We start from the raw sequence: 16,381 nt of genomic DNA on the forward strand, positions 1-16,381 counted from the left end.
CCGTCTTGTCTGAGTTCAGTTTCAGGCGGCTGGTCATCATCCACTCGGCTACGTCTTTCATCCCTTCGTGGAGGTTGGTTCTGGCGGCGGCTGGGTCGTTGGTCAGGGAGAGGATCAGCTGGTGTCGTCGGCGTAGGAGATGATGTTGAGGTTGTGTTGGCGTGCGATGGCCGCAAGGGGGCTCATGTAGACGTTGAAGAGGGTGGGGCTGAGCGAGGAGCCCTGAGGAACGCCGCAGATGACCTCCGTGGCTGTAGATCTGAACGGTGGTAGGCAGACTCTCTGTGTCCTTCCAGCGAGGAAGGAGATGATCCACTCCAGTGCCTTCTCCTGGATTCTGATGTTGCTGAGGCGCTGCACTAGGGTGCGGTGGCAGACAGTGTCGAACGCCGCGGAGAGGTCTAGGAGGATGAGGGCCGCTGTTTCACCGTTGTCCAGCAGGGCCCGGATGTCATCGGTGACATCGATGAGGGCGGTCTCGGTGCTGTGGTTGGCTCGGAAGCCAGACTGTGAGGGGTCGAGGGATCCATTCGTCTCGAGGAAGGTGGCCAGCTGCTTGTTGACGGTCTTCTCGATGACTTTGGCTGGGAACGGGAGGAGCGAGATGGGGCGGTAATTCTTGAGTTCGGTGGGGTCCGCTGTTGGTTTCTTTAGTAGAGCGCTGAGTTCGGCGTGCTTCCAGCTCTCAGGGAAGGTGGCGGTGTCAAAGGAGGTGTTGATGATGTCACGCAGGTGGGGTGCGATGACAGCATCGGCCTTGTTGAAGACGTGGTGGGGGCAGGGGTTGGTCGGAGATCCGGAGTGGATAGAGTTCATCGTGCAGATGGTGTCTTCGGTGCTGATCGGGGTCCAGGCGCGGAGGGTGGTGGTGGGGGGCCGTGGTTCGGTCGTGGCGTGCGTCGGTTGAGTGCTGAAGCTGTTGTGTATGTCCGCGATCTTGTTGTGGAAGTAGGAGGCGAGGGAGTTGCAGAGGTCTTGCGACGGGGTGATGTCGTTGTTTCCGGCGTTGGGGTTGGAGAGCTCTTTCACGATGTTGAAGAGTTCCTTGCAGTTGTGTGCGTTGTTGTCCAGCCGATCCTTGTATGCTCTTTTCTTGGTGGCGCGGATCAGTTGATGGTGCTTCTGGGTGGCGTGCTTGAGGGTGGTCATGTTGTCCGGTGTTGGCTCCCTTCTCCAGGCCTTCTCGAGGGCTCGGCAGTTCTTCTTGGAGCTCTTGAGTTTGTCGGTGAACCATGGGGCCTTCTTGCTGCCGGGTCTGCTAGGCGGGGTCCTCAGTGGGGCGAGGTCGTCTGCGCAGTTGCTGATCCATTTCGTGAGGTTGTCGGCGGCCTGGCTGGGGTTCGCTGAGCTGGCGGGAGGGTGCTGGCTCAGGGAAGCGGCGAGCTGGTCTGCTGTGATCTTGTTCCAGTTTCTTCGAGCAACCTGTTGCTGGTGGTGGTGGATCGTGGATCTTCTGAAGGTGAAGTGGATGCAGCTGTGGTCCGTCCAGGGGAGCCCGGTGGCGTGGCTGAAGGCGATGTCCTTGCTGGAAGAGAAGACAGCGTCGAGTGTGTGTCCGGCGAGGTGGGTGGGGGTGGTCACCAGTTGCTTGAGTCCGAGGTTGGCGAGGTTGTCAAGCAGGGTGGCGGTGTTGCGGTCGTTGTTGTTCTCCAGGTGGAAGTTGATGTCCCCCAGGAGGATGTAGTCAACGGAGGGGAGGGCGTGCGGGCTGACGAAGTCGGCGATGTCTTCGCTGAATTGTGTGTGTGGCCCCGGGGGTCTGTAGATGAGGGTGCCTCTGAGGGTGGTCTTGGGGTCCGTGTGGATCTGGAAGTGCAGGTGTTCGGCGGTTGTCAGGGTGTCGTCGGTGTTGGTTGTGATGCGGATGGTGTCCCTGTGGATGATGGCGATGCCTCCTCCAGTCTGATTGCCGCGGTCTCTTCGGATGATCTTGTAGCCCTCTGGGATGGCGAGGGCGATGTCGGGCGCTGAGGAGTCGTTCATCCAGGTTTCCGTGAGGAAGGCGACGTCAGGAGTTGTGGTGTCGAGGAGGTTCCAGAGTTCGATGGTGTGTCTGTGGACGGAGCGGGTGTTGAGTAGGATGCACTTGAGGTGGTTACTGTTGGTGTTCGGCTTGGCGGGTGCTGGTGCGGGGCAGGTCCGGATGCAGGAGAACTTGCAGGCGTGACAGCTGAAGGGTCCGTGGGTTCGTCTCGGGGTGGCTCGGTAGCATCCCGGGATTCGGCCGGTGTTGAGTCCGCTGAGGGTGGCGACGTCGTACGTCCGGCGGGCGGGCTGGGGTCTGCGGGGGCCAGGGGTCCTGGCACTGGGCATCTTGTCCCAGTCCTCAAGAGGTGGAAAGCATTACTAATTTCTACTTTTCTCCAACTGCTGAGCAGGTTTCTTCTGGTCCATACTGCAGTCTCTAGCCCCTCAAGGCAGGATTTTAGGAACAGCTCTCTCTCCATCCAAGTCTTCTACCTGATTTATGTCCTCTGTGGTCAGCTGAGCCCCGTTCCTCTTTTCCTTACAGTGCAATTGCCCAGAGTATATCAATGTGCAACATAAAATACTTTTAATAATTTATTATAAAGTTCAATACACCTTTAAAATGTTCCCTATACTTTACCATAGGAAATATACACCAGGCTTGGGAAAAGTTTTAATTATGCCAGAGTAATTTTGGTAATTTTGTGTTATTCTTGTGACGCACAATTACTGACATTTATTCTACTATGACTGTTTGTGTAATATTGAGTATTTTTTGACAAAATACCTCTCCAGAAACACAGGAACAGAGGGTGAGCAGCTGCAAGGTGGCTGCTGCTCATCCTGTTCTGATGCACTTAGCGCTATTTTCTTAGATCAAAATGAATCCTGGATTAAATGTTGGAGGCAAAGGTGCATTTTGCAAAGAAGATAGTGCTAAATGTAGGGTTACACTCCTAGCATGATTCCATATAATAGCATTCAACTTTGCGGTAATTTTGCATAATTACGATATAGAAAAATTCACAAATGATGCGCACCTCTAATTTCCAACCCGACTGAGGAGTCTCCCTAAATTAAAGTATAGAGAAATTGTTTAATTAGCTAAAAAGAAACCCAGGAAAAAATAAATGTAAGTTAAATAATAATGTAAACAAATAGTATATACTTATTTTAAATGTAGGACAAAGTAACAAAAATAATACATCAGAACTAACTTTGAAATCATTTAAATATAATAAATTGCAAAATAATTATTTTTCTGAAGTTATAATTAAAAAAACTAATTCCCAACAAAATTTTAAAAAGGCATTTTTTTATTATGCATTAATAACTATTAAAAATGATAAATAGCATTAAATGATATATAGTATAATGATATATAGTATTTTATTGAAAGTTAAGGTTACATTAACTCACAGATTTCAATACATTGTCAAATCTTTTATGATTCAATAATAAAAGTATTTTATTTGTACATTTTTAACAATAAATTATATTAACATATGTTTAACTAATTTAAATCATTTAAGTTAAAGTAACAATATTTCCTATGGGGTTTCATTTTAAGTATCTACCTCCGTTATTTTCTATGGGAGGATTTTGCAGTACCAACGGTTGATCATGTGAGGCACTGGACTTACTCCAGCTCTGACCTGGAGTACTTTACTACTGTTTTGTGTCCGTTTTTGTCTGTAGTATCATTCTAAATGAAGTATAAATGCAGTTTATAGATCCAGTTTGCCAAATCCGATTTGGATCCCTTGTTTTTGACCCACTCTTTCTGAGTTCGGAACGACCAAGTACGATGCCTGGAAATCATTGGTTCTGAAAGGCATTCGGACAGGTCAAGCCTTTCCAGGGCCGATTCGTACAGGGATGTCGACTTGGTTTCTGAGTGAGCGAGTACGATGACCGATTCGGACAGCCGTTCCGATTTGGTTTGCCTGGAACTAGAATCGGTCTTCGGGGGCCCATAGCAGGCCCCACTTCACCTGGGGCCCTCCGAATCAGCCACGGGGGGGGTACCCATGGGTCCCCTCTTTCCAACTATGCACTGTTTGGCGAGCCCCATGGGGTGCACGATTTCCCCCAGCCACCCCTTTCTACAATGGGAGCCTGCATTCTCGTTCGGAACACAGGCTCCCAATAAAGTCAATGGGAATCCGATTGAATCGGATCCAAATGCATTGTACTCGTTTGGTCAGACTCCCCCGATCCGAGTTGTATGGAAAGCATTCCGGAACTGATTTGGCTGGCATGCTTTCCGAACGAGATCAGAATTGGGCCCTTAGTAGGTGGTAAGCCCCTTTTTCCAGACACTGCCCCTGGTTTCTCCCACTTTTACTATTAAAGGTCTGATTATGAGTGGATCAGTGTATTACAAACTGCTTGTGTACATAGACCTCTGTTTGTGCATGGGATGGAATTACAAGTTCAGATTTATTTAACACATCCAATAATTAACAAATGCGTTAAATACCTCAACCTTATTTAAATTTTGGTTGGTCACATTCCTCTCTTTTCACTCTAAATGTGTCGCCAGAGTCAAATCAAAATGACTGTCATTCTGAAAAGGAACGAAAAGCACTATATAATTTCACACAATACTGGTACACTCAGTCAGATTCTGATCTACATTAACAAATACATTTGAAAACATATTTTCTTTCAAATTATGGGACACCTTAAAAAAATCTATAAATACAGCTGACCACCATTTTGTCAACCTTTTGCTGTTGAAAGAGTGCCACCTATCTACTCAAGTAAGTTAAAAAGTTACCATAAGCACATTTAGTCAAATTAAAAATCAACCCAACACATTTTTTTCCTCAAAGATTTGAGGATAAATTTCAGATTACCTGGAGGCTTAAAAAATATCAAATTAGGCTACAGGCAACCCACAAAAAAGTGAAAGGTAGAAACATTTTGTACCCCAATGTTTATTTTAGTAAGATAAAAAATTGTATTTTAAATTTGTTTTTTGCTTCACCGGATGATGAACGCAAGGAAGTGGTTGCACAGTAATGGGGAATCATAATTACTATTATAGCTCGGCCAACAGCTGACCTCAGGGATGGTGCTTGACAGTGCTGCGGGGACAAATATACTATCACTACTCCCCCGAGGTCTGACCTCAGGGAAGGGGCTGGACCAGTGGCGGCTCGCAAAGGTACCGCTGTGCGGCGGGGAGGCGGGGTGGGGTTGAGGCTGGGTGGAGGCTTTGTGGAGTCCCACATACAATGACAGATATTTATTTAATTACGTTCACCTTTGCTGTCGTAAGTCGGACTCGCCTACCCCCCACCCAGCAATTTTATTTTCCAGGTACATTGCTAACAATAAAAATGTAGTTTAGATAGCAACCAATATGAAGCCTCTTCTAATCTGTCACAGTGGCTGGAGTCAAAATTACTATTCCTACTCCGCAGGGTGCATGCTTCAGGGATGATGCTGGATGGTGGTTGGGGTTAAAATTACTGTACCCACTCCACCAGCTGCTTGCCTCAGGGAAGGTGCTGGACAGTGGCTTGGGGTCCAAATAATCACTATTCCTCCTCCACCCGGTGCTTGCCTCAGGGAAGGTGCTGGACAGTGTTCAGCCATGAAATGGAACACAATTACAGCAGAACATAATAACATTATACTTTACAGGCCTTGCAATTTCCCCATTGCAGACAAAGTTTAAAAAACATCTTCAGGACTGAAATCCATCAGTGTAAGCATTTTAAGAAAGTTTTCAAAACTTTCTACAAAACTTCTCATTACAGACCAAATCAGAGAACTCCTGAAAGGAGTAATCCATCAGAAGAAAAGCCTCAAAAGACATGTCCTTCTCTCCATCAGCTACACCTCACAGAGAAATGAACCAGCTTATGTTCATTTTGACCAAACAACATTTCTCTAAATTAACAACTGCCCTTTTTTTCACAGGTGTCAACCACTAACACAATATTCTCAAACAAAATAGAGCCATAGAATAAAAAAAATGCCATAAACCCTTTAACTTTGCAGGTTGTAAATGATTTCTATTTTTCTCCTGTTTCTACAGATATACAGTATGGCATCTAGAAACGGGCCAACTATGTACTATTCCGGAGAGAAACTCAACTCCTTAAGTAGGGTGGCTCCCTTCATTGTAGGAAGAGATTAAATGAGCCCAGGAGTCATTGGAGGTGTGTGCAATATTTTTCATCCCATTGCGCAGGCAGAGTGGTTACTCTTGGTAACACCGTTGTAAGGATCACCAAGCATTCCCACTCTGCCTCTGCATTGGTGATTGAAGTTAAGTAAACTATCCAACAACTAAAAATGCTCGTGTCCAACTCCAATGAACCCTGTGGCTCAGTCTTGAAGGAGGTGTCAAAAAGCATCTCCATGCATGTATACCCACAATCCCTAACCTCCGTAGAATTATACAGTGACAAAAACAGGCAAGTAACCACCAACTTACAACTCCCCTGGTCTACTCTGATATTAACATTCCACCTGAACTCCCTCTAACCTTCACTAATTAAACTTTCCTTTTACAAAACAACAAAAACCCTCTGGAAAGAATTCAAATTTTTAGATGGTGGACAGCACCTTCAAGTCAACACCCCCTTGATTCACCAAAATATACACTATTCACATCAACATCAATAACAGTGCAATTCCATTAGTTTACATTTTTCTGCCTGATAAGCAAACCTCAACCTACACTAAATTTTTGACAGTGTTAAAATCTAAAACAATTTCTAGAAATGTGATTATTGATTTTTAGTTACCCATGATCAATACTGTTACTAAATTATTACCCAATGCCCAAATTCAAGGATGTTTTTCAAGGATGTTTTTTTCACTTTTCTCAGGCTTTTTGATGCAAAATACAAAAAACTTCCTTAGTTGAAGATTACATATGAGACAGTAATCTACAGTTTGAATTAAAGAAACTACCTGCGTTATGCTTCGTACCTCCTGATAGTGTTAATGAATTCTACATTTCAATTATGGAATGAAACAGCCCACTTATGAGTTTGGTGCAGTGCACCGGCGCTCCGCCAGCACAGCTGCGCCAAGCCTGCGCAAGCATCACCCACCGTATTACAATTACAACACGTAATATGGCAGGCAGTCCTTTGCCCTTCCCATGGCAATGTTTGCAAAATAGGCACTGCAATGGAAACAGCAAAAAGGTTCCATCACGGCATGGACGTGGACGTCCATGCTTTGCTGGAACTTTGTGGCAATACAGACAGGGCCCCCCTGAATGTATCCCAATGGCTGTCTGGACATGGGGGCCTAGGGCCCCTTTGTTACTACACCAGCAGCCTTATCATGGAGGGGCTCGGCCATGAAATGGCTTGCTGTACAGGAACTCGATATATGATGAACGGGACTGCGCCAGTCCCTGCTCAGCATATCGCGTTGTGGCGCAGCTGCACCACCACCAGGGAATGACTGTTTCCCTGCGCAGCCGGTGGTCTACCACTGATGCGTTGGTGAATGTTGTAATTGGCAAAACGCTGGACCACCACTGCTGTGCTACCACAAGTCTGGTGGTAGGAAGACTACCAGACTCGCAATAAGCCCCAAAGTTTCGTTCCCAAAACGAGGACAAACTGGAGTGCTATTTGCCGAGACTGCATTGTTTTACTGCTCTTCCTGATTGAGAGGATACATCTGGATACCTAAGGGGCTTTGCATCAACTGTTCACGGCCCCCGCTTCGCGGGTGCCGTTCAGGGAACTCCAGCGCTGTGCTTGTAATCTCACGGAGGGACTGCGAGGCCCAGCAGGCAATTCTTCATCCCACACCTGCTGCCTCTTCCCTCCGTGGAAACGCCCCCACCGGGCTACTCAAATATCCCCGTTCTGCTCTCGCTCCTCGAGTGCTATTTGCCGAGACTGCATTGTTTTACTGCTCTTCCTGATTGAGAGGATACATCTGGATACCTAAGGGGCTTTGCATCAACTGTTCACGGCCCCCGCTTCGCGGGAGCCGTTCAGGGAACTTCAGCACTGTGCTTGTAATCTCACGGAGGGACTGCGAGGCCCAGCAGGCAATTCTTTATCCCACACCTGCTGCCTCTTCCCTCCGTGGACACGCTCCCACCTGGCTAAGGTTCTATAACTGATACAGCTACCCGCGACGCGTGACGCGCGCGGGACAAAGCGCAGGGCTAAGCCCGGGCAAAGGGCGGGCCCTCTGAGGCCCTCAGAGGCTGAAGTAGGCTGGGCTGGGCCCTCCCCCTTGCTTATGTTATTTTATGAAATGTGGTCTAAATAAGGTTACTCTACACATATCTTATGGTTCCATTACTCAATTTTAATCTTTGCCTGGTGTAAAATATTATAGTTTTACAACACTTATATATTTCTCCTTTTATTTTTTTATTTTTTTGCGTTTGTTTGGATTTTTAAAAATGACGGCAAAAAAATCAAGGTCAGGGCGTGTACTAGTGGGTAGGTCATGTTCTAAGACAAAATCAAATTCCCTGCGTAATAAAGATACCGCCACTCTACAGTTAAAGGGTAAATGTCAATTGTATAGTTTATGGGAAAGGGGAAAGGACAAAGCTTTGTCTGAGGGGTTAAAGCATGAAGAAATCAAGGGTAAAGACGTAAAGGAGGACATACTCTCAATAAAAGATAATAGTAATCAGGCGGATGCTTTGGCAAAGTCACTATTTGAGAAATCTTCCTCTGATACTGCGGCGGGAGGTCCTCCCGATTCCCACGCTCCAAAGAAGCATGTAGAGATTGCTTCTGGGGCGCCCAGACTAAATAACTTTATATCCCCCCACGGCATCTTTTCGAAACTAACTGAGGTATTAGTACATATCCCCCTGTTACCTCCTAAGGAGGATCCAATACTTCCTGATATAGATGCAGAGACTCAGAAGAAGCAGGCCGACATTGTACATAATACTGCCTCTGATCTCACTAACACTAATGACGTATTAGCAACGCCAGGGCTTCAACTTTTTGGTAGTACTCCCTCTAATAAATCAGAGTTTTCTATATCTCAGGTAAATTTTTCATCTAGCCCTGTTATGAATAATATTCTTCCTAGTTCTCCTACTGGAAATTACATTATAATATCTAAATCTTTACTCTCCCTAGAACATCTACTATCATCCATCTTATTATTATTGGAAAAATTTGTCGGCGGCTCAGACTGTGTCCTAGATACGGTAACCCAAATACTTAGGGTATTACTAAAAAGTAATTATGGGACCAAATCTGGTTCGCATCATGAGTCTGCTCACTTAGACGTGAAAGTGAGCAAAAATAAGGAATCTATATTTGAGTCTGAAGGCGTTCCTTTAGCCTCAGACTTAGTTCTAGTTGACCTAAATAAGAACTCCCAAGATTCCAATGGAAAAACAATAGGGGTTTTCTCGGGGAGTAGTCCGGCTGGCAAATCAAAATCTGCCAGCGGTAATTGTGTTGCCGAACCTGATCTAGAAATAGAAACTCTGACTGACCCTGATAAAATGTTAAAAAAAGATTTATTTCCAATTTTTACACCACAAACAAATAAAGAAAAAGAGGTTATTGTAGATTCTCCAATAAAGGAGAAAAGGGCAACAATAGCCAAGCAAAAAAAGCAAAGAGAAAAAAAGAGGAAACCAAACCGTAGATTCTCTAAAAAAAGACAGAGGAAAATTAATTTTGAAGACAACAAAGAGACTTTGTCTGAAAAAATGTCTCTCCAAGACTCTGTGTCCAATTTATCTCAAGAATTATTTGGTCAAATTAAATCTGATAAAGTAATCATGATTACTGATTTCTTAGGGCCTTCTAATTACCCTGGGTTTGGTGAAAAGTCTATTACAGCAAATGGCTCAACACCAGTTCTTAATCCTTTAGCTACACCCTTTCTGGATAAGATTGCAATTGAACATGCCCCTAAATTACTCACTCCTGAAAAGGAAAGTGTAGATACTGTTTTTTTAGATTTCATTCCTCTCTTCGACTTGGATCTTATTTTAAATAGATCTGTACTTCTTAACTGTTTCCGAGAGATTGAAAGTTTGAAATTAATTCAGACAAATGATATAGATGTTGTATCACTTTTAAACCTCGATGTTGGGAAGATATCAAGGGTTAAATTTCACTCAAAACTAGTATCAAATCATATTTTACTATGGTCTGAAGAATTACAAATAAGGGGGATTGATGTCTCCCCTTTTTTCTTAGTGGACACCTGTAATAAAAGACCTACAAATCCGTCGATAGCCTACGGAGTAACTCCAGGCGTTTTAGAGCGGTCCTCAACAAAAACTGAGGAATTAAAAATCTGTGTATCGAAAAACGTACGACAAGTGCTCTATAAAAATCCTTTACCCCTCCAACCAACTCTGGTAGAAGAGGATTCCAAATGGAGCTGTTTGCCTGGTGTTCTGTCAAGTAAATCTACCTCCGCTCCCAATTCGTATTCCAATTTTTAACATTGATTTAAAAATAATTTCGTGGAACACGGCTGGATTAAAGAATAGTCCTGATTTTTTTTTATATTTGTATACCTTAGAAGCTGACGTAATTTGTCTACAGGAGACTTGGGTGGATGGGAAATTCTTGGCGGAAAAGGATTACTACGTGTTGGATGGCAGTGCAGTTCCCTCGAGGAGAGGTCATGCCAAAGGTGGGTTGGCTTTCCTACTTTCCAACAAGTTCAAATGGCACTACTCCTATTACCTAGACCCTAATAATTTGTTCCAGGCAATAACTTTGTTAAACTTAGTTAAGGATGACCCACGGAAATCACTTGTATTGTTAAATGTCTATATTCCCCCGGATGCATGTTTTAATGTAGGTTTAAAAAAGATTTTTTCTTTTATACAGAATCTTCTTGATTCCGAGTCCCCTCCTCACATTTTGTTATTAGGGGACTTCAATTGTAAAATCTCAAACTGTAGCCTCGACTTGTTCAGGAATAAATTCAAGGAGGAATCACTTCAGATTCCGCAAGCCCTATTCCCTGGGATATCAAGACCAATAAGAGAGGGAAACTACTCTTGGAGGGAATATTAGAGGTTGATAGTATAATAATAAATGGAAGGCTCCCCTCGGACATCCTGGCTAATTTCACACATAAATGTAAAAACGGTGAATCTATACTCGATTATGTGGTAGCTGGCAATACCCTTTTCTATCTTCTGAAAGATCTGACAGTATGTAATACAGAACTTAGTGACCATAATGTATTGGTTCTTAGTGTAAACTTCACCCCCCCCCCTGTGGACACCTGGCATATAAACAATGATCTGGTAACTTTTGGAGCCAATTCAGGGAGATGTTACTGGAACTTTGGAGCCATTAGGAGTTTGATGAATATTTTGGAATCCACGGTGGAGAATGTGTTTCAATGGGAAGGAAATGTACTACAATGCTTCTGTAATTTTCTGAAAGCAGTAACTTCTATAGCAAAAAAATCTTATCCTGCAAAAAAACCCAAAATAATCCCAAACTGTCTATGGTATTTGAATATCGAAATAAATAAATTGGTTAGGGAGCAATATCTCTTTTATACCCCGGAAAGATATCATAAAATAGTTCTTTTAAGAAGAAGGAAAAAGCGGGTGAAGGCCTGATTGAAGAGAGAGAATGAAGACTCCTTGTGGATTAAACTTCGGGAAGCCTCCTATAGGGGACAAGCTAAGTTATTCTGGTCGATAATTGGTGAGGGTTGTGGCCTAAGATCTAGACCTTCCCCAATTTCTATAGATGAGAAGATCTGGGTCGAATACATTGAGCAATTATATAGCAGTAATGGCCCGCCCCTTGACAATGATACTTTATACGAGGTTAATCATCCTTATGGCCCCCCGTCCGAGAAGGACATTGAACTAGCCATTAAGGGCTTGCGTTCTTCGGGCGCGATGGGTCCGGATGAACTCCCCATCTCGGTGATAAAACATCAGAGTGAGCATTGGAGCAAAATTCTTTTCCCAGTTTTTAAATTATGCTTTGTCAGTGGAACTGTTCTACCCTCCTGGAAAGGAAGCATATTAGTCCCCCTCTTTAAGAAAGGAGCCAGAGACTTGCCACAAAACTATCGTCAAATTGCTCTTTTAGATGCCATAGGCAAGGTTTTTGCAAAATGCCTTCTTAACTCGATCAACGATTGGGTGGGTAAGGCCGAAATCTTACCCCATGAACAGACTGGGTTTAGGCAAAAGCATGGCACTTTAGATAATCTGACTGCATTGCAGGTCATAATTGAGAAATATGTCAAGGTTCGTGGAGAGGGAATTTATGGCGCCTTTATCGACTTCTCCACAGCCTCTGATAAAGTGGACAGATCCTTGCTGTGGAGAAAGTTATTTGCTTTAGGGATGCCTCCCACTCTTATTAATTTAGTTCGAGCCCTGCACTCAGATACCTGGTGCAGAGTGTTGATGGGCAGGGAAAGAGGGCTCTCTAGAGTAATTACCACAATAAATGGCTTAAAACAGGGCTGCCTATTGGCTCCCCTGTTATTTTCCTTGTATATAGTTGATCTCCCCCAGGTTTTATCTGCAAGTAAAGGTATAGTTCCTGTCTTGGGGGGTGCCCCAATTGCATGCCTAATGTATGCAGACGATATTCTGATCCTGGATCTTACTCCAAAAGGTCTGAATAGTCGCCTGCGCGCCTTATATGAATATGCGTAGGCGAAATATCTAAAAATAAATACCGCAAAAAGTAAAGTAATGTGCTTTACGGGTAGGAAAAAGTCAAAATATGCGAACTTTCACTGGTCTGTGGGGGGACTAAGACTAGATGTAGTACAATCTTACATTTTCCTTGGAAAAATAGTTACTAGTAATTTAAGTGAAAAAGCACACATAGCTAATAATACACGGAAAGCTATTGTCCAAGGGAAGAGTTTGATTTCACTTTATAAGGCTACTGGTAGTAGGCATTTTGCGATATTGCTGGAGGTCTTTCGAGCAAAAATTCCAGCATCATTACTTTATGGTTTGGAAATAGTTGACATAAAAAATTGGAGCTTCTTGAATAAAACGGAAGGCAAAATTCTACGTAGTCTAGCGTCTGTCAATACAGCAAGTTCAACAGCCGCCCGTAGACAGGAATTCGGCTTACGTAGTAGCTGGGTTCAAGGCCTATCGGGAATAGTGCGTTGGGTTTTTAACCTGGCAAAGGGAGAACCTGGCACTTTAAGGCATCTTATAAAAACTGAGCTATTGGGAAATTTTAATGAACAATTGCTCATTGTAAAGAACTTCAGAATTGCTGCCGATCTTTTACAATTAGATAAATCAGTTCTATTCACCCTATCGGCCTATCAACTGTAATCTACACTGAAGTTGGCCTCCTGGGAATTATGTTTTAGAATGGATAGGGAGGTTTGTATAGCGAAGAAAGGTATAACTCCAACCATTGACTCTTGTTTAATGAGGAAAGCCCAACCATATGTTGTTTGGAATCTCCCTCTTGGAGTCCGGCGTCTACTGTTTCTATTGAGGCAGGATTTACTTCCTTTGAACTCTCTAACGTCCAGATGGTATGGCTCCCCATCTATTTGTGACTTTTGTAATAGTAAAACTCAAGATATGTATCACGTTATTTTCGTGTGCCCGGCCCTAATGGTGCATAGGCGAAAGTGGTTAAAACCTATTTGTCTTCAACTGAGTATTCTTTCAGCTACTACTTTCCTTGATGCTATTCACAACCCTCCAAATGAAATTTTCTGTTTTAAATTGTATAATGTTTTTTAATGTTTTTTAGCGATATACTAGAAGGTTATATATATGTCTACTTATGTCCAAACCGTTTATTTCTTTTTGTATCGTGCTCATGATTATATGTTATTGTATTTAATTTGTTCATTCTTTTATGTGGATCTCAATGAGTTCCAAAACCATAAATAAATAAAACTTGAAACTTGAACTTGACAAACTGTCACCATTACTAAATTACTTTGAGGGCACATGGATCTGGCATGTAAGCAAATTGGGTCACAGTAGGGAAGCCAAGGTTTGCTACTGACGGGTTGAACTATTACACAACCTGCTTAGAGGGAGGTGCGACGACTAACAATACCATTGAGTGTTGGCACAACTCCTTCAACAAATCTATTGGTAGACTTCACCCAAACTTCCATAATTTCTTGGAAGTTTTGAAGAAGGAGCAAAGTTTCCAAGAAATGAGAATAACACATTCATTAACAGGAAGTCTGAACCCACAGGTTAATAATAAAATGAAAGAGACATCCTAGTGACTATTGGGCCAAATTCAACAGTTTTTGTTGATTGTGGCATCTGCCTAACTGGACAATCTTGCACGCGAACTACATTTCTAAAAAATCTACTTAGATTGGCATTTAAATTATTTTTTTTTAAATCAAAGGGATATCGGAATGCCTACATGATCATGTCTTCTTTCTTCAACTCCTGGTGATATTTCAAATATCGCAGTTACCAGCAGTCTTTTGTACTTCACTAGTTCAAACTGTGCAACACATATTCTTTGAAAGTTATGAAAACCCATCAAAAAAAGGCACTGATTGGCAACAACACACTTTCCAACAGCTAAATAGTTGGATAAATGCCTGTGCTATTTAAAAAAAATGCAAATCCCAAGATGGTATGCGTGGTAAAGGTAGCTGTGTTGTAATGGATTTGTTGTAAAGGAATTTCATTGTAATGACTGCCTTGTATTGGTTACTTCCACATGCAGCCTCAGGAGGTACAATGCTTATACTGTACCCGCACAGGGCTGCTTGGAAAAATGATAATGTCTGGCGTCATTTGTGGACAGTTTCAAGGGGCCCCAAACAGAGAACACAGGGCTGGCACCATGTCAGCCCTGCTTCCAGAGCTTTTAAGGGACATATGCTCAATAGCACACATGCCACAAAAGATCTGCTAGACTTCCTGCCTGCTTTGTCTGATACCCGTGTCTGACTCGGAGCATCATCCATCAGGCAGGCAGCAGGACTGGTGCAAGACTTCCACATTTGTTTTGAAATGCTAAGTAACATCGCCACTGGTGTTACTTAGCATTTTAAAAGCAATGTGAATGCCGGTATTAGTTTGGAAGTAGCCCCTGTGCCCAAGGAAACAAAACACCACTCTAACAGTCCTTCCCACACAGATTGTGCCATTGCTGACTGCTCATGGCGAATGGATCAACTTCTTGTGCTAGCATGAACAGTTGGTTTTTACCAGTTTAAAGTGCTTGACATTAACATTGGAATTTAGGACCTTATTATAAGAGTGGTTCCAGGAAGACCACCAAGCCCTGGTGAACCAGCCCACCAGATTCTGAGTTGAAGTCAGGGTGGATGAGCAGTGTGGCGGTGGTGTCTCGATGGCAGGTATGTTAGGCTCATATGAATACAAAGGACATCACAGCACTTGCAAGTGTAATCTAATGTGTAAACTTTAGTCTAACAAGTCAAGGTCAGGAGTTGTTAAATCCAAGTTCTGTTTATTGTTAGAAATCTTCATGTGACAAAGTGACAATGGAAGGTACAGCCATCATGTGTTTCGTTACTCGTGTGACTTCTTCAAGGCTGCACAATTTGAACAATGCAATAACAGGCAATCTGAAGAACATCTCCTGACCTTGACTTATTGGATTAAAGTTTTTATATTAGATCACACTTATGAGTGCTGTGGTAGCCTTTGTATTCATGTTATGAGTGGTGGCCTTTCAGACCCATCTCCCTCCTTTGACACCATTGATAGTAGGGTGTCTGATATCAACTAGCACCTCATTGCTTTTTCGTTATTAACTACATTCTTCAAAAACCTATGTAAAATTGTTACACAGTAGGAAGTAAGATCCTTGTAACCACAACCAACATTTTTCTATTTCTATGTTAAGCTCATAGGAGAGCATAAACTGGATACCGCTGCTGTGACAGCGATTATATCACATTTGTGGATGGTGTGGCATGCACCATGTCATGCATGCCAAATAGTGCATGCCAAACTATACAATTTTGGCGAAGCAGATCATGTGCCCACTGATGCACCGCCTTGGGCAGATTTGCCCGGGGCCCTGGTGAGGGCCCATTTCCATGCCTTTTCGCCAAGTACATGATAGCAGGGTACCTGCCATAAAATTCTTGGTGGAAAGGCAGGTCGGAATCTGCTCAGCGGTGTGGGTATTGCTGGGATTCATGCCTGCTTTCCACACCACCGTGGGATTCTGGATCAAGTCGGTGGCGGTGGTCTTGTGGCGGTCCCACTGCCATATCACAATACGGAGGTTGGACCAGCGGGGTGGTGGCGATCAGACCACGAGTACAGCGTTTCCAGGAACACCATACTTGTAACCAGACACTAAAACTGCACATTCAACAATCGATAGAAGCTCAAACCAAGTAGGCAGAAATACGTAATCACTCTTGTTACTGGGATTGAACAGTTTTAGACATATCAAGCTCAATAGTGTGATATGTAATGCTTTAAAGT

This window comes from Lissotriton helveticus, chromosome 9, assembly GCF_964261635.1.
Source record: "Lissotriton helveticus chromosome 9, aLisHel1.1, whole genome shotgun sequence".
Taxonomy (NCBI): Eukaryota; Metazoa; Chordata; class Amphibia; order Caudata; family Salamandridae; genus Lissotriton; species Lissotriton helveticus.